The sequence below is a fragment of the Arvicanthis niloticus genome, chromosome 2, assembly GCF_011762505.2.
Source record: "Arvicanthis niloticus isolate mArvNil1 chromosome 2, mArvNil1.pat.X, whole genome shotgun sequence".
Lineage (NCBI taxonomy): Eukaryota > Metazoa > Chordata > Mammalia > Rodentia > Muridae > Arvicanthis > Arvicanthis niloticus.
In genome coordinates this window covers 66986652-67005039 of record NC_047659.1, presented here as the reverse complement: position 1 = coordinate 67005039, position 18388 = coordinate 66986652, and the positions used below count along the sequence as shown (strand labels likewise).

Here is an 18388-nt window from a genome sequence, read left to right as displayed (position 1 = left end):
ATGCCTGGTCTTGGCCTTTTCCCATTCCACAGTGTGGGGGACTTGCCTAGGTCGTAGCAGTCTTACAGAGTGGGGGGATAGAGTATGTGTGTGTGTGAGGGGGTTCCCTGGGATGTACAGCTGAGAAGGCTCAGGAACAGAGGTGAGAGAAGGTCTGGAGCCCATGCCCTTTATCCCTTTAGCTCCGGGTCTTCATGCTGGGGTGGAGGTCTTCGAGCTGGGGTGTAGCTCCATCAGATTGCTTGCCTGCCATGAACAAAGTAAGTCCTAGCACCACAGAAACCTGGAGACAGTCTTTTCACTTGGGAGTTAGAAGCAGGGGGATCAGAAGCTCAGGCTGCAGGGCTGCTGGGTGAGGGTGAGCTATGAGAGAGGCAGGGGGAGAGACTCATACTGAGGTGTGCCTGACCTGGACCATCAGCTCCCCACCCCCAACACCCTGCCCAGCCCGAATCTTCTCTAAGAATAAGCACTGTCTTGATTACCCAGCATAGTCCTGGTCTCTACTTTCTAGATACCAGTTTGAAGAGTTTCCCATCTCCTTTCCTTTTGACGCAGAGAGACAGAATCTGTGAGGCAGGGATCTCTGTCAAGCCCCCAGGCCTTCCCTAGCAATTGGTGTCAACTCAAAACAGACAAGGAACTGAGAAGCCAAACCAAAGCCCATGGACTCTCAGGCCTAGCCAGGCAGCTCACCTACTTCCCATCACAGAGTGATGGAGACTCAACTGAGGCGCAGACACCTGAGTGGATTGTCCTGATATCGCAGCTGGGACCAGAACCCACACCTGGGGGCTGAAAGCCCCTGTGTGACTGCTGGCCTCTGGATGGAGCCCTCCACACTTCTCTCACAAAGTTCCGGTGCAGATCTGGCAACAATCCCAGAACTTTTGCAGCCTGGATCATGTGCTTGCACAGCTTTGTAAGGGCTTGGGTGCCACCTGGTGGTGGCTTTCGAGCATTACATGTTACCGTGGGCTGCTGGAAAGATGCTAGGCCCGCCCACCTTCCTCTCTCCCTCCTTCATTTCCTCCCTTCTTCCTTCCTTCCCTCCCTCCCACTCTCCTGGCCTCCCTCCCTGGGTTCCTAAGGGATAATTAGTTAGTCTATGAAGTGCAAAGTTTCAAGGGCTGAAGAGAATTAGTTCAGGGACACAATGGAGTTTATATTTGGCCTCGAAGACTGGAGATCATCGTGTTGTACAAATTCAGATTCAGAAAAACAAGCACCATTTATTTCCTCTCATATGTGAAATATAGCTTTTATTTGTTTGTTTTTTTGTTTTTCTTGTTTTTTGAGACAGGGTTTCTCTGTACACCCTGGCTGTCCTGGAACTCACTCTGTAGATTAGGCTGGCCTCGAACTCAGAAATCCTCCTGCCTCTGCCTCCCAAGTGTTGAGATTAAAGGCGTGCACCACCACTGCCTGGCTGAAATATAGCTTTTAAAACATGAAAACTGTCTAGCATGATTGGGCATACCTTTAGTCCCAGCACTCGAGAGGCAGAGGCAAGCTGACCTCTGTGAGTTTGAGGCTAGCCAGGTCTATACAGGCAGTTCCAGGACAGCCAGGGATACAAAGTGAGATCCCAACTTAATTAAAAATAAAATAAACCCCACGAAATGCAGGAGGATATCTTGAAAGAGAAAAGGAACCAGAGGTGTGGGGTGAGGGCGTCAAATGACCCAATGCCTATATCATAGGCACCTGCTGCTTGTGTTTCGTCAGCTTGACAGGTCTGTGAGGATGTTTCCAGAACAACCAAGGAAGGAAGCCCTCCCTGGCGGTGGGTTGCACCAATCCCACAGACAGGTTCCCCAGTTATAGGGCTCACAACAGCCCTGAACAGCTGAGTTCTCCCTTCCTGACTGCAGAGGCCATGTGACCTGATGGGCGCAGCCACACCCACACCACCATGCTGTGCCCTCAAACTGTGAGCCAAGGTGAAGTCTTCCTCAAGATGCCTGTGCCAGGGACTTCGTCACAATGATGAGGGCAGTGATATTTCTTGTCTGAAAATGTCGTGATAAAAGCTTATTTTAAGCAGACAGAATATGCTGATTAAAAGTACAAGCATTCTCTCCTTCCTGCTGGTCCTTGGGAGTGAGTCCCTGAGAGGGCGATTCACGGAGCAGCTGGTCCCGACTGAGCACTTGCCTGGGCCCGCACGGTGGGTTTGTTCAGTTCTCCTGACAGCCTTAGAAGGCAGTTATTACTGCCGATCTCCAGCGCACATGAGAATAATGGGCGGGAGGCGAGTGCCCGTGGTAGGTAGGTACCGTGGCTGACTAAGGTGAGGACAGAAAGAGGGAATGACTGGCAGGAGCGGCCATGAAGGAAACAGGCAGCGGGCAGATGGAGATACGCCTAGACATGACTGGACATGCCTACCTAAGAACAGCCAGAGGAAGAAATCAAACGTTACCTAGTAAACAAAAGAAATGAGAACTGGAAGAGGAATGGAAGAGCTCAAGTTGATGCTACTAACAAAACAAAAATAGCAAAAAACCAAAAACCCCCAAACAACAAAAATAGCCCAGCATACCCACATCTTCTGAATGTCCCACCCAGCAACTGAATCCCATCATCACCATGACCTTAGTCATCTCAGTCACGTCAATCACCATCACCGCTGTCATCTCCACCACCAACAACCTATCATCCTAGACATCTTAATCACCATCATCCCCACCACAACCATCACACCACCACCACCATCTTCCACACCATCACTCCATCACAACCATTACCCATATCACCAGCATCTCCATCATCCTGGTCCTCTCAATCATCATCTTCCCCACCACCATCTCCATCACCCTCATCCCCTCTACCACTGCCATACTGCTGTGCTGCAGACATCCTCATCAGCATCATCTCCATCTGCACTACCACCTCCATCACCATCGTTTCTATCAATGCCATCAGCAGCTGATATTATGGATGCATCAATATCATCATTGCACGGTGGCCCCAGTCCCTCATAGTTGCACCACCGTTTATTACCTATTACCACATCACTGTGCACACAGCAGTCACCACTACCACCACTGTGCACTGTGCAGCACCATCTGTCACCGCCTCACCACAGCCACGCCCTGCATCCTCCTCACCAGTCTCTTCTTTTGAACCACATCCTCCTTACAAAGCCTTGGTCTATACAGCAGTGGTGCTGAGTTCATTCTTCCTGCTTGTGATGGTTTGAATATGCTTGGCCCAGGGAGTGTCACTATTAGGAGGTGTGGCCTTGGTGGGGTAGGTGTGTCACTGTGGGTGTGGGCTATAAAACCCTATCCTAGCTGCCTGGACGTAAGTATTCTGCTAGCAGCCTTGAGGTGGAGATGTAGAGCTCTCAGCTCCTCCTGCACCGTGCCTGCCTGGAAGATGCCATGTTCCTGTCTTGATGATGAACCGAATCTCTGAACCTGTAAGCCAGCCCCAATTAACTGTCGTCCTTATAAGAGTTGCCTTGGTCTTGGTGTCTGTTCACAGCAGTGAAATATAATACTGCTTTACAAGAAGACTGGAGCTCAAAGAGGGGGCACATTGGATGGAAATAGACCATTGCACATGGCATGCACGACGAAGGTTTTGATTCAGGCTTTTTGAGGGCTGGGGTCAGGCCTGCTGTGTTAAGTGGAGATGGTCCACTTCCTGTCTCTCTGACAAAACACCTGAGATGAATTTCTCCCTAAAGGGAAAAACATTTATTTTTTCAACAGTTTTGGGATTTTGTGGCTTGCTGTTTGGTTCTGCACACATCTCCTCTCTGGGGTCCCAGAAGTTGTCAGACACCAGTCACAGTGGGCACTGACCAGACACGGCTGACAGCTCCTGGAGTCAAGGCAACTGGACTGGAACACCCCCTTCATCGGAGCCCAGTGTCTTAACCTTGTCAGAGACTCATACTGCTCTCCCCTTCTGCTTTCTCCTCTGCAAAGCAAGGTCCTTAAATAAGATCTAACTAGCCAGGAAGACTTAAGTCTGTCATCTTAGCATGTGGAAGACTGAGGCAGGAGAATAACAAGCTCTAGGCTCTCTAGAGAGCAGTGTGGATGCAGTAGCCTAGGCTGCCCCCACTCCCACAGACCCTCTGCCCAGGCTGGGATCTAGAAGGGAATGTCTGGAAGAAACTGGCTCTTCAGGGGGGTTCTCAGGCCCTGCTGGCTGGGCCAGACAATGCCACAGTTTATGCTTCCCTCTGGGGCTTCAGACAGAGGGTGGGTACAGTGACATCTGTCATATCTGCTCTGCACCGCTGTCTTGTGGTTGAGGATTTTCTCCTGGACCCCGAGGTTGAACCGGCCTCCCCAATCCAGACCCACTCTTCCCCTTAATGACTCAAACATGCCTGCAATTATTCTGAAATCATTCCCTTTGCCATGGCCACCTCCAGGCACAGGGCACTGTGCTGCCCACCAAACGACACTGACCTGTGTGACCCAGGTCTGAGACAGGGAGAATGTCTGCAGTTGAAGCCTTAGGTGGGGTCCAAATTCTTTCTTCTGGTCCCCAGCCATAGGGATAACATGAGATCCTGACTGGTTGAAGGAGGTGACACAGCAAACATAAACTCAGTCTTTCTCCCTTTATGTCTGTCTCTTACAACACACACACACACACACACACACACACACACACACACACACACACACACAAACTCTTCATCCCTGGTTTCTCTCCAGGCCAGAAGATTGGCTGCACTGACAACTGTGGACACTAGGGGGTGATAGATGACCTTATTTTAGATCAAGGGGCAAGAACTCTTTCCCTCATATTTCCTGTAAAATATAAGAGTTCAAGGGTGAGGAAACCAGCACAGAGGTCCTCAGAGGGAGCAGTACCAAGGTAACTTGATGATAAGAAAATGGCCTGGTGTGAGCCATCTCACACCAGAACACGGTATGACACAATATGAAGAAGGGTAGCCAGTATTTATGGATTTCTATAGGAACTCATGTCCCATAGGAACCTGGAAGGTGACAGAAAGGAGAGACATGGGTGGAGTGAGGACAGAGGGTCAGAAGCTGTGGCCATCTGGACAGTAGATGTTGCAACTGGAGTGGACAACTGCAGCCCCCTCTGTCCATCTAGCTGTAGCCCAGGACTGGCTGGCTGGCTGCAGCCAGGTCTTTCCAGGTGTTACCCAGTTCCAACTCACATCAAGGGATTCCTTTTGGTCCTTTCTTTCTTTTCCTTTTCTTTTGTTCCACAGCAGGAAATATACAGTTGAATATTAATGTGAAATTTCCCAGTTTTTAAATGCTTGCCACAGACTCAACACTTCAACTCCAGTCTCACGGAGAGAATGTTTATGTGGCCCCACCTCAGGCTTTTTGGACTACTGGAGTGTTTTGTTTTGATAGGCCTGAAAGTCCCAATGTAGACCAGGCTGGCCTACCTCCTCTGGAGCATGGGAATTAGTGTGTATGTTTGACCCCGGGTTTGGCTTGGGGAAGGCTCTCCTGCTGTGTGGTCTCCACCCCAAGTTCAGGTGCTGGGGCTCTTTCCTGCTTCTCCCTCTCCAGGACCTTCTCAGCTACCTCTGGTGGATGGGGACTGCACATGAAATTTTTTAGGGGAGTTTTGTGCAGCTGTTTCCTCTGAACTGAAATATTCCCTCCCAAGGGGAGGAAGGAGGCTGGGAAGATTTAGAAAGCTAAGGAAGTGTTCAAGGCTCCTGGTCCTCAGCAGTACAGGATTCCCAAGGCCTCTTCCTCCCCATGGTTATAAAGTAGCTTTGCCAGGGAGCGGAGACTCCAGCAGAGCTGCCAGGGTGTTAGCAGCTCCAGGATGCAGCATGAGACTCCGCCCCTGCTGGGAAGGGCTTTTTGCTGCTGCTCCAGCTGCCTCCAAGTAGCTTGTCCTCCCTGGAGTAAACTCCCAGGGACCCATGGGTTCACCTGGAGACCGCTGGATCTGTTTCTTGAGTCTGGCACTGTGTGTACCTGAACTGAGGTGAACAGATGCTTGCTCTCACGTGTGCCCACAAAAAGCCACACTGCACGGGTCTCCTCTATGTTGGCTTTGCCACCCCGCAGCCCTCACAAGGGAGCATGAGGGCCCTGGGTAATGGCTTCCGCATGCTCTACTGCAGAAAAGGACCGGGCTTCCTTGTAGTTACAGAATAAATGTGGATGTCTGAAGTCACTATTTTACAAATACTTTTAAAACTCACTTTGGTGCATGGTTCATACTCAGCAAAATAAATAGTGAAATGTCACAGGAATATCAGTTACAGGTAAACTCACAGGGGCTGCAGAGACGGCTCACGGGTTCAAACCTTATTCTGCTCATGCAGAAGACCCCCGTTCAGTTCCCAGCACCAACTCTATCAGCTCACAACTGTCTAAAACTACACTTCAAGGGATCAGATACCCTCTTCTGGCTTCTTTGGGAGCCCACAAACGGCATGCACACACAAGCATGTATTAAATAAAAATCATAAAAACAGATCTTGTCCAGGCATGGTGACACACACTTTAATCCCAGCACTCTGTCCATGTAGTGGGGTCTGTCTCAAAATTTAAAAAAAAATGGATAAATAAATTTTAAAATAAATAGCCTTTAGAAGCTAGACATAGCTGGATTTCTGTGGGGCCAGCCTGATCTTCATAGAGTGTTCGAGGACAGCCAGAGCTACACAATAGAGAGACCCTGTCTCAAGACAAACAAACAAACAAACAAAAAGACTAAATAAACTCACAACTACTAAGGTATAGGTTCATGAATGTTTGGTGTGCCCAGCCCCCATTTTGGAGTCAAGCTGATGCCTGAAAAGGAAAAAAAAAAAAAAAAAAAAAAAAAAAAAAAAAAAAAAAAAAAAAAAAAAAAAGCAGTTGTGACAGGAAATTGTAGATGACGACATTAATGGACTAGGTGCAGAGGTCGCCAAATAATGAATAAGCGTCATGAAACCCAGAGTGTAGCACTCATTATTAAATTAGTTGGCACGCTCACACTTGTCTACATCAGAGTCCCTGGTGGGAAAGACAAGCACTTGTGGATTTGATCTGTAAAGTAAAGGACAATCATGTACACTCTGCAGATAGAGAGACGAGGAACAATGAGGGCTTAGTGGGGAATGCTAGGATCTTTCTGGGAGAGGAAAGAGACTAGATTTCAGGGAGGACTGGGATGGGAATAGGAGGGATCAGGTTGGGGCGGGGAAGGAGAGAGTAGTGGGAAGGATGACTGAAATCGGGTATTTCTGGAGTGAAGTAGAAACCTAGTACAATGGAACCCCCATAGAATCTACGAGGGTGACACTAGAGAAGATTCCCAGTAATGGGGGACACAGAGTCAGAACCAGCTCCCTCTGCAATCAACCAAAGCCTCAAATGGAGGGACTGGGACCCAAACCCAGCCGCAAAACCCCAGACCTACAGTTTTTCCTGCCTGAAGGATGTGCTGGGACCCGAGCCTAGCATAATTGTCACCAGAGAGACTTCATCCATCAATCTATGGGAGCGGATGCAGAGTTCCACAGCCACACATTAGGCAGAGCTTGGGGTCCTGCAGAGAAGGGGGAGGAAGATTGGAGGAGCCACAAGGACACAGCCCACAAAATCAACTGACCAGAACTCACGAGGGTTTGCTGAGACCGAGGAGCCTGCATGGGTCTGACCTAGGTCTTCTGCGTCTATGCTGTGTCTATAGTGCTCACTGTTCTAGCGGGACTCCTAACCGTGGGAACAGGGCCTCTCTCTGGATCTTCTGCCTGCCTTTGGGATTCTTTTCCTCCTACTGGGTGGCCTTGTCCAGCCTCTATGTCAGACTAAGTGTCTGGTCTTAGTGTAGCTTGCTGTGCCATGTTTAGTCACTGTTCCTGTATGGTGTGCTCTTTTCTGCGCAGAGGTGGGAGGGGAAGACACTAGGGGGAGGGGAAGGAGAGGAAACTGCGGTCAGGATGTAATATATGTGAGAAGAATAAATTAAAGGGAAAAAATGGTAATACAAAAAACCAAAGCATGGCAGGAGCTGAGAGTCAAACACTCGTCTAGTTGGCACGGGCCTCTGGCTTCTACCCCTGCACAGAAAGGGCTGCTAGGTTCCATAACTGGTTACCTTTATAACCACAGTTGCCACAGTTACTTTCCTGGAAAGGCTAATAGCCACACGTCTCAGGCCAAGATGGGGTGGTTCCCCTGTACCTTCAGAGGTAGCAAGGGACAGTGGGTAAAATCAGGTCTAGGTGATCTTTGGCTAAATCACTGCCACTAGAATGCACCCAAGCTCTCCAGTGGAAACAAGGTTGTTGCCCAGGCTGTGACCCAGCTGGGACAGGTTTCATGGTCAGAACACTGTGGCTCCACAAGCCAAGAAAATAAAGATCAGTGTCTCAGCTGATCCAAATGCCACGGACTGGAGGAGATGCCGACGGGAACTCAGGGACTCAGACATGGGCAGGCACAGAGGTGCTGCCACAGAGGTCTGCGGGGAGCCATAGAGGGGCCAGCATCCTCTCTGACAGTTAGGTGTTAGCTGGGAAAGCTCTGTAGTCCAGAGTGGACCTTCGTGGAAGGGTGTTTGTTCTGTGCTGGGTGCTGAGAATCTGGGTGTCTGGATATGGCCCAATTCACGGCTGTTCTTGGGTTGTGGTTTCTGCAGCTAAGACAGGTAGAAGTTGGTTGTGAGCTGCTAGAGTTGGCCATGGTGGCCTTGCCCTTTTCTTCATCATCTTGCTACCGGGCAAATACTTTCCCGTGCCTCTGTTCCCACACGGGAAGCAGGCATCCTAAGAATGACCATTATTAGGGAGACTGAAAAAAAAAATCTCTTCCAGTTCACAACAAGGAAATAGAGCTGGCCAGGGGGCAGGAGGGGCTTCCTCTGCCTAGAAAATGCAAAAGACTGTTCTTGCTTTAAATCAATTTAATTTTGATTCCCAGTTCTCGTCAAATTCCAGCCCATCTCACTGAGGACCCACTTGAAGCCTGCAGCAGCTTATCACAGCAACTTCTGCCTTCTCAGAAGAAGCTCAAACATTTTCTCCTTTGAACACAGCGTTCCTGTCTGATCTCCGCTGTGGAATGAGAAGGAAGACACCATCTGACTTCCAAGGCTGGATCTCAAGACATCACACTCATCCTCCAAGTGTTCAGAAACCAGAAGCCTTGCTATGAGAACGCCAAACTGCCAGGAGGCCACAGGGAGAGGAGAGGAAGCCTGTGCTCAGCACGGTGACTGTCCCATCCCTTCCTCTCTCCTCCCCTTCCTCTCTTCCCCTTCCCACCTTTCTTGAGGCTGACCTTGACCTCCTGATGCTCCAGCTTCCTTCCAGCTTCCACCTCCCACGTATTGTGAATACAGGTAAGTGTACTGTGGTGGTTTGAATAAGCATGGCTCCCACAGGTTCCTGTATTTAAATGCTCACTCATCAGGGCGTGTCACTACTTAAGACGAACTAGGAAGTGTGGCCTTGTTGGAGAAAGTGTGTCACTGGAGTGGCCTTTGATGTTTCAAAAAACCCAAGCCAGTCCCAGTGACTCTCTCTCTTTCTGCTGTCTATGGACCCAGATACAGAACTCTCGGCTACTTCTCCAGCATCATGTCTTCCTGTGTGCTTTCATGCTCTGTGCCATTTTGATAATGTACTTCTGAAACTGTAAGTAAGCCCTAATTAAATACTTTCCTAAGAGCAGCCATGGTTATGGTGTCTCTTCACAGCAGTAGAACACTGGGCAAGACAACACACAGTGCATCTTCTGCCCTACACTGTGATGTCCTGTGCTAGTGGAAACTCTTGTCAAAAATAAACATCACCAGATGTGGACCATGTCCTGAAACGTGCTTCAAAACGGAGTTCTCTATAAGTCTCCTGGCCTCGGATATTGTGTTACAGTAATAGTATTTACTTCTTTAAAAGTTTAGTCACCACCCCACACCCTCCAGTTGGCCATCTGAAATCTTCTGCTAAGCTCTCTTGCCTCCCTTCAGCTCCCTTGGCATTGCCTCTGGAATTGCCTAAGGATTTCACACCAGATGGGAGTCTCTCACTAGAAGTCTGCTTCTCTTCCTGGCAAAATGGCCCCAGGTAAAGTTGGAAAGGAGTCAACATTACTGGGACCCCATCCATCCATCCATCCATCCATCCATCCAGCTAGGTCTATATCCACCCAGGCCCAGCCCTTACAGTCTCAGACACTGTGCATAAGTTCTCAAAAACAAGGACCTAGACTCAGAGAGGCACCATGCCTACAGGGTCATCTTGACCATGCCTCAGTGTGGAAACACCAAGGAGTTTCTGTCCAGCTGGCTCAAATATAGCCTGAAGGGCAACCCAAACCTCCTGACTCCTCTGTTCCTAGATAATTGGCCCTGTTGCAGGTGTGTAGCTCCTGGAGGCAGTGGCTTCGTGAAGCAAGTATGGACAGATGGGCTGGGGTGTCCTCATGACTGAGTCCAGTATTGTTTTGACACTAGAGATGAGGACAGGAAGAGACACAGGTGGGTGGGCCCAGCTATGAACCCGTGCTGACCTCCTCACATGCTCTTATTCCTGCACCAATCTTCAGAATCCAGGAAGTCCCTGAAACGTGGGGCGTGGTCTTGCTGATGGTTACAAAGATGGCGGTCAGGCAGGAGGATGAACATTTTGTTGTCTGATCTGTCAACTACTCTGGAAAAGAGTTTGCACATCACAACTGTACTCTAAACCTGGATTTCTTGTGCTAAATGAGGCCGTACAATAGGACCAGAACCCCAGGCTGTAAGTGCCTTTGGGGAAAACCTCAGCAGGAGTGCAGAAGATAGTGTGCCTTGTGTGGCAGGAATTCTAGAAGCTGCCCCCATCTCCAATCTGGAGTGGCCTGAATAGGAAAGGGGTGCCAACAGGATTTAAACAGGAGGGGCAATTTGGTGGAGGGGGAACTATCTGGGCTAGGGAGGGTCTGATAGGACCCAGGCCTTGGGCCTGTTGTGTACCAATTTTCTCCAAGGTTGAAACAGCCCATCTTTCAGAGATCCTCGTTAAGCAGAAAAGTAAATAACTCAAAATAGCTTCAGGAAGTCCCTGAAACTGACCAGATTCACTAAGCCCTTTCCTCCCAGAGGAAGCAATAAAACTGCAAAGAGTTTCAGAGAAGTCTCAGACCCAGCAATAGGCTGGGAGGCCTGTAAGGGATTTAGATCAACAACGTCACCTAGAAAGCACACTGTAACCCGTAGAGCTCTCTGAAGCTGCTGTGTCTTGTGCTTCGTGTCTGGGGTGTGCTGTAGAGATTCACCGGTTCACCAAGTTGGATTTGGATAGTGTCATGTTTTGGTCTGTTGTGGGTTTCCTATCAGAGGAGATTTGATGTGTACGTCGACTCTCCTCAGGAAAAGTCTTGTCACACAAGAGCCATCGCTGAGTCACCATTACAAACATCCTAGCTTGGGGGTCAAGAAGGACTCAGAGAAGGGTGGGGAGGAAGGTATTTTATGGCCACGTGGCAAAAATTGGACCAGGTCAAGCTCTAGCACCCAGCCCAGAACAGAGAAGCACCAGCTTCTGTTCTCTCATTGTGGCTCTGTGTCAAGAGTGTTCATAGTGTCTGGGAACAAGGTGAGATCTTGGCATCTTATGGAATAAATGGCTGACATCTGAGGACAGTTTATGTTCCCTGAACTTAGCTTCAGGGAGGCAGCTAAGCCTCCCTGCTTAGGTCCTGGGAACAAGCTCCCGGCCTCTGGAGGAGCAGCAAGCACTCCATGCCATGAGCCATCTCTCTAGCCTGTTTCGTAAGCTTAGTATATAACTTGTTTGGTTAGTTCATTACCTGTGTTTGGAGTGGCCTGGGACTATCCTCTCACTAACTGTTTGGTTGGTACCCTGCTCACCCTGGTCCATCTGCTCTCCTTCCCTCAATCCCACCTGCTCTGAGAAAACTCCAGCCCAATTCCTCACCCCTCAGCTCTGCATTTCTGGCAATCTACACATAGCTCAGCTTTTGACCATATACGGGCATGATCCCAGCTCCTTGGTGGAACGTCATCATCCCTCGCCCAAGACCTATAAAAGCTCCTCAAGTAAGCCCTGCTTCGTGATTTCCCTACTTCCTACTTCCTTGGGACAGGTGAGCCCAACTAGGAGAAGGCTTTATCTATTTTAATCTGGTCTAGTCTGGCTTATAATGCACTGGTGGAAAACCCATTTTCAAGGGTGACTTGAACTCATGATCATCCCACCTTTACCTCCCAAGTGTGGGGCTTCAGTTTGTAGCATCATCCCAGGCTTAGTCCCCTCACTAGGCTGAGCTCTTGGTAAATGCCATCTCTTCTCATCTCCACAATCAGGAAGTTGGAGGGCCAGCAGCAGGAAATAAAGGGCAGCCTGGGCTACATGAGATCCTGTTTCAAAAAAGAAAAAAAAACTGAAAGTAAATAAAATTTATTTCCAATAGCCACCCTCAAATATTTTTGTTATTAATCTCGGGGGGGGGGGGGTGCTTGTTTGTTTCTGTCTTTTCATGCAGCCCAAATTGTTTAGCCAAGGTTGGCTTCAAACTTCTGATCCTTCAGACTCTACCTCCTAAGTGCTGAGATTACAGCTGTGAGCCACCACAAGGCTTGTTAGTCCCTCTCTCTCTCTTAATAAACCAACAATATGATTTTATTAGGTTAGGTTTTTTGTTTGTCTTGGCTTTGGTTTTGTGAATCCCCTTTTTTATGTATATGAGTACACCACTGCTCTCTTCAGACACACCAGAAGAGGGCATCAGACCAGACCCCATTACAGATGGTTGTGAGCCACCATGTAGTTGCTGGGAATTGAACTCAGGACCTCTGGAAGAGCAGTCAGTGCTCTTAACCACTGAGCCTTCTCTCTAGCTCATGAGTCCCTTCTTAAAGGCTCATTCTAACTACCTTATCTTGCCCTGGGTAACACAGCTACCAGGTCTACCTAGGTCCTGTGAGTGAGTCTCTGCCTACCCTCATGTCTTCACCTATGCTCAACAGTGGCTTTCAACATCTAAGCTGACTCAGAATCACCTGGGACCCTTGTGAAAACACACCACTACAGTTTCTCACCGAGTTGTTCTGGGGTGCCTCAAACTCCAAACATGATCCTAACAAGTTCCCAGGCAGTGGTGGCTTTGAGAACCACCAGGCCGCACTGCATCCGACGCCCCACCCAAAGAGCAAGGGTATTCGTTCCCTCCCCTCAGGGACTTGCTCTGCCATGCCAATGAGATAATGTGTTGCTAAAGAACCTTGGCGGCTCACAGGTTAATGGTGGTTAACCTGGTAACCTGCCTGAGGCTGGTCCACAGTCTGAAGTGCAGGGTGGTGTGTGCAGACATCTGGAGATCACTGGTAGCCCACCTTCTCAAAGAAGAAGCCAGCCATGGAGAGCTCAGGCCCTCAGCCCTCTCTTGCCACAGCTGGCTGGCCTGGGCTACTTCTTCAAGGGCCAAAATCCAGACAAGCTAGTACAAGCTTAAGTAGGATTCGAGGACGTTGGAATGGTTCACGGACGACTCTAGCCCACGACTTCCCCTTTCTAAAGTTTGGGCAGTGCATCTGTAAAATGGGCACAAGGAAAGTAGCCCACGAGTGGTAGGAACTCAAAGATGAGGGCTTCCACATCTCTCGGCTTTCAGCCTGTCTTCGAGCAAAAGTTCAACCACTGGTAGCTGTTAATATTTTCAGATAGCGCTTGGCTCCAGCCGCCTCCACATGGAGACCAGGTCTTGGAACGCGAACGCTCCCACGCCATTCCCGGGTAGCACCAGGATACGCCAGTCCTAGAATGCCAGCGTCGGGGCCCCAGGCCTACAGCCCTGAGCCAGGTTGCTAAGGGGAACAGGATCAGGGCGGAGGGGAGAATCTCCGGGAAGGGGCGGAGCCGGGGAGCCGTCTCCCAGTTGGAGGCCTAGGGAAAAGCCCCAGGGGAAAGTGGTGGAGGCAAAGGCGTGAACAGGAGGGCTTTGGAAGAAAACCGGCGGCCTAGTTGGGAAGTGGGAAGGAAGAGGGAGACCGCAGGGCGTGAGACCGTTAGGCAAGACTGAAAGAGACTGGAGGGGCAGAGACTCGGAGTCCCGGGCCGGCCTCATTACCTGGAGGCCCAAAGCAGACGGAGCAAGACGCGTGCGTGGCCGCATCTCTAAGCTGTAGTGGGTCGGAATAGGTCCTGCTTCAAACCAAGCTGCAGGGCCGGAGGCAGAGCTTGGCAAAGGGCAGCTCAGTGTTGTGCGGTTTGATTGAACCATGAGGCTGTGATGGGCGGAGCCTGGTGCTACCTCCCGCAGGGCCCGGAGAGGAGCCGTGTAGGGGGCGTGTCGAGGGCGTGGTCTCGGGGGCGTGGCGTGGCCTGACAAGGCGGTTGAGCTTCTGGACTGACTTCGGGAAGGGGTGGCGGGGGAGAGCTGAGGGTTAGAGCCAAGCTGCGCTGTCAGACACGGGTTGGGGCGCCAGCTGAAGACGACGGACTTAGAGCGCGTAGCCAGAACCCAGGCAGCAGGTAAGAAGAGAAGCCTGAGAGAGGGGACAGGAAGCAAACTTAGCTTTGCCCGAACTTCCAAGTAGGACCCGTTCCGCCAAGCCCGTGGAGTCCGGAGTCCGCTTGGCAACAACAGGTAACAGACTAGAGCAAGTTAGTAGCGGAAAAGATCGTTCACCTCCAAGTCCCGAACTCCCTAGTTCTGGCTGCGCCACACACCAGTCCCGTGGCCCCGGGCCTGTCCCTGCCCCCAGTCCGGAGCTCCTCGGGTTCCAGAAGGAGGAAGTTGATTGAGATGAGCTTCGATCACCCAGAGTGACCTTTCTCAACAAAAGCCCGGAATGTGAGAGCTAACAGGTGACAGTTACTATGGTGCCTGAGATCACTCGCTTTCAGATTGTGTAGCTAGACCTCAGCGACTTCCACAAAATGCCACTGAGAGAAACTATTTAAGTTGCCCAGGGTTATTGGAAAGGATTCCAAATCAAGGCGGTTTCCATTCTTTCCCTCCTTCCAAGTTCTGAGCGCACCACTGAACTGGATGGACTTGCAGTGGAAACTAGCCAACCTTTTCCAGGTGAGCTGGTGGAAGAGGCACCTGAAGGGATCGCAGAAGAACTCTTTTGGGGTGCATGGGGAGAAGAAGGGGAAACCCTTCCAAACCTGTTCAGAATCTAGCCAAGCCCCAAGCCTCGCAGCTCCTTGCTGTGCCAGGGATTAAGGGTATTCATGCCTAAGGGGCTCCACTTCTGATGGTGGGGGGTGTCCTGGGTCCTGGCTGTGGCAAGGATTCAGGCTTTGGGATTCAGCCTAATTGGTTTCCACTCCCCTTCAAAAAAATCTTAGTTTCCTCCTCTGTAACATGTGGAGCAATGGCCTAACAGTAGTAGCAAGAACTAAGTGAAACTGTGTATACCACGTCTGACAGGACATTGGGTGCCCAGAAGCCTCACTTAAAAGCCCCTGTGATGTCAGTGGGCAGGTGGTATGCTGTCTTCCCTCTGGGAAATCAGCCCATCTTTGGGATTCGGCTTGGTTTGGAGGGCTGGTGGGCAGCTGCAGCTGCCTCATCCCTGACTTTTTTTTTTTTTTTTTTTTTTTTTTTTTTTTTTGTGGGTCAGAAAGTATTATCCGGACAAAAGAGGGCCTCAGTCCATAACATTGCTTGGGGATGATGAGTATTGAATTTAAATGACCCCCCCCCCCAAAAAAAAACCCTGCTTAATGAGTCCATCCTCACATGGGCCTACCATTACCCTCATCCTGAGGTGCTGTGAGGCTCCCCCAACCCGTCCCCCTCCTGGAGAGGCTCTCACACAGCCTGGGCTAGTTCAGGGGAAGTCCCAGTAGTCTGTGAGGTTTTAGTGGCTGATATGGGCTGTTTCACTGCAAGCTCCATTTAAGGTAGGAAGGGCACATGGTCTGTGTGAGCGGGGCTGGGCACAGAAGGCACGGAAGGTGCTACATGTGAAATCCTTGCATTTTGAGGGCAGATGAGCCCCTGCTGTAGAGTCAGCTGGAAAGTTCTGGAAAGCCTGACTGAAGGCTGGGCCACTTGGAAAGACTGTGGGGGGAGGGCACAGAATCTGTGAGGAGACTCTGAAGAACCAGAGTGGGTAGCAGGGTTGGGGTTCAGACTTGAGCAGGATTGTCTGCCTGGACTCCCCCAGTCCTGACTACTCTTTGATCTACACACTGCCTGCTCCATGGATGTCAGCTTTTCGGTGGCATTAGATGAGAATGCACTAAGTGAGGAGGGAGCACCCTTAGGAGAAGGAGACATTCAGTACCAGCTATGCCTGGTGTGTCTGGGACCCTTCCACCACCACTCCCATTCTGTGACATGAAATGTCAAGCAATGGTACAACCCTGGGCCCACACCCTTCGGTCACTCAGCGTCTGGAAGGGGCTTGAGTCAGGGAATGTGACACAAGATATTTGAAGAAAGGATGAGAGGGGCCTTTGGGGCCTTAAGGACTAGAGAGGTGAGCCAGAAGGATTTTTTGGACAGAGAGATGCTCAGAGCCATGGTCAGCTTGTTGATGGAGCTCTTGAGACATGGCTGGGTTGCTGGTTTAGGTCACTGGATCCCAACATTCCTAATGGCTGCAGTTTTTTTTAATACAGTTCCTCATGTGATGACCTTCGGCCATTAAATGATTTTTGTTGCTACTTCATAACTGCAGTTCTGCTGCTGTTAATTGTAATGTAAATGTCTGTGTTTTCCAATGGCCATGAGCAACCTCTGTGAAAGGGTCGTTTGACCCCAAAGGGGTCACAGCCCACAGTTTGAGAACCACTGGTCTAGCTAAGGCTGGGCTCTCAGAGTATTAAAGTGGAAACGATAGGTGGGATGAACCGCAGAAGGGCTCGGGTGCCAGTGAGAAAAGCCTGGGCATGTGTCTTGGGAAGAGAGGAGTCCTGAAGGGTTTAGGGCAGGGGAGTCGTACAAAGCTGGCACTGTGTGTGCTGGATGTACAGGGGTAGAGGACCTAGGAAGTCTGGGGGACTTTTGGTGAGAGGAGACCACAGGTTAGGGATGACAGCCAAGGGTGGTGGAATCCAGCTATGCCCTGCCCATGGGGCACAGTCAGGGCTCAGAAGGTGACCACACTGAGTGGGTGGTAGTCACAGGGAGGGCGAATGCTGTTGAGTGACAGAATGGTGGCCCCCAACAACGCCCTATGTTCACGCATGAAGGGGTGGAGTCAGGGAGCCTGTGCCAATTAGCAGTGAGTATCTGATCAGGATGGGAAGGAAAAGTACCCAGCCTTCCCTGTTCAGCCCCGAAAAGGCAGGAGTGAAGGATCAGTCATTTGGGCACAAGATTCCCACAAGGGGTGGATTTTGGTTGCCCGAGGCCACTCTGAAGTTTGACATGCAGGAGAGCCCCTTATTTTAGAAGTGGAAGTTCCCACTGGCTGGCAACTCCCTCCACCTTGGGGATCTACCCATTTACCCCATTTGAGGGTCAAACAGGGTCAGATCCTCATACTTGGGTGGGGGGGAGTGGCATCTGATCTAGCAGCTTAAGCCCTGAACATTGCTTTGGATTTAAAGAGTCTGAGGCCTGCTGGTTCTCCTGCATTGCTTGAGAGGTTAGCCTGTGCCTCTGCTGTAAACCATTATGCCCACTTCCTCTGTGGGAAGCTGGGTTGTAGCCATGATATAATCAGTAGCATCAAACAGCCAGGGCTTGGCTCTGCAAGAGGCTGCTGACGGGAAGAGTGGGTAGAACCCAGGCTGTTCAGCCTGGACCCCTCTGTGGGACAGGATGGGGTTATGACCTGTTTAATCTCAGCAGGAAAGAGCCAGCCTAGTTCTGAGAAGCCAGAAGGGAAAGCTCAGAGGTAAACAGGGCCCAGTGGTCTGGATGTGTTCCTCTCAGCCACTGATACTGTCTTACTGAGAGGAGTCAACCCCGAAGCCAGTGCCCCGCAGGGTCCAGCTGGGATTTATCCAGTTGACTTACTCCTGACTCACTTCTGGGATTCCCCTGCACCACAGTGTGTTTCCTGTTAGCAGATGACAGACACACAGGACAGACACGTAGAAGCAGCTGAGAGGATCAGAGGCCTGCATTCTGGTCTTGTCACAAAGTCCAGCTCTGGTGTTTGTCCACTGTGTGAATGTAGATAAGTTCCCTCTTCTCTCTGGGAGTCTCTTCCTGGCTCTTCTGCTAACTAGTCTTTCCTTGGTGTTCAGGTCACACACACACACACACACACACACCGGGCACTTAGTGTGAGTAATTGTGCTCTTTCCTGTTCTGTCTCTTTATTCTGCCTGCTAGAGCTTGAACATGTAGTATGACACATGGCCCAGCACATAGTGTGGCATGTAGCCCAACATTGCACTCTAGAGTTTCACTTCCTAGCTCTGTAACTGTTTCTGAGACTGTGAATCAGGAAAATGTTGGTAACAGAGGTTACAACTTTGTGGGATGCTGTAAGTCAGCACAAA

General features: G+C 50.3%; 1 protein-coding gene and 1 long non-coding RNA gene across 4 annotated transcripts in view; one reads left to right on the top strand and one right to left on the bottom strand.

The window, feature by feature from the left end:
• Window positions 1-8856: 8856 nt before the first annotated feature.
• On the bottom strand, window positions 8857-14197 carry LOC117704106 (uncharacterized). The gene is made up of 4 exons (XR_004606213.2): window positions 14043-14197; window positions 12178-12333; window positions 10482-10621; window positions 8857-9025 (listed from the first exon to the last, which is right to left on the bottom strand). It is a non-coding gene; the product is annotated as an uncharacterized LOC117704106 (long non-coding RNA).
• A 100-nt stretch (window positions 14198-14297) lies between these two features.
• Window positions 14298-18388, top strand: part of Cd82 (CD82 molecule) — a 44027-nt gene continuing 39936 nt past the window's right edge. Inside the window, exons 1-2 of one of the 3 annotated variants that reach the window (XM_076929315.1) lie at window positions 14306-14446; window positions 14944-15002. The gene's annotated coding sequence lies outside the window, so the exon portion shown is untranslated. Of the gene's footprint in view, window positions 14562-14943; window positions 15003-18388 lie in introns of all 3 variants that reach the window. The other 2 variants (XM_034496200.2, XM_076929316.1) reach the window with 2 other exon arrangements.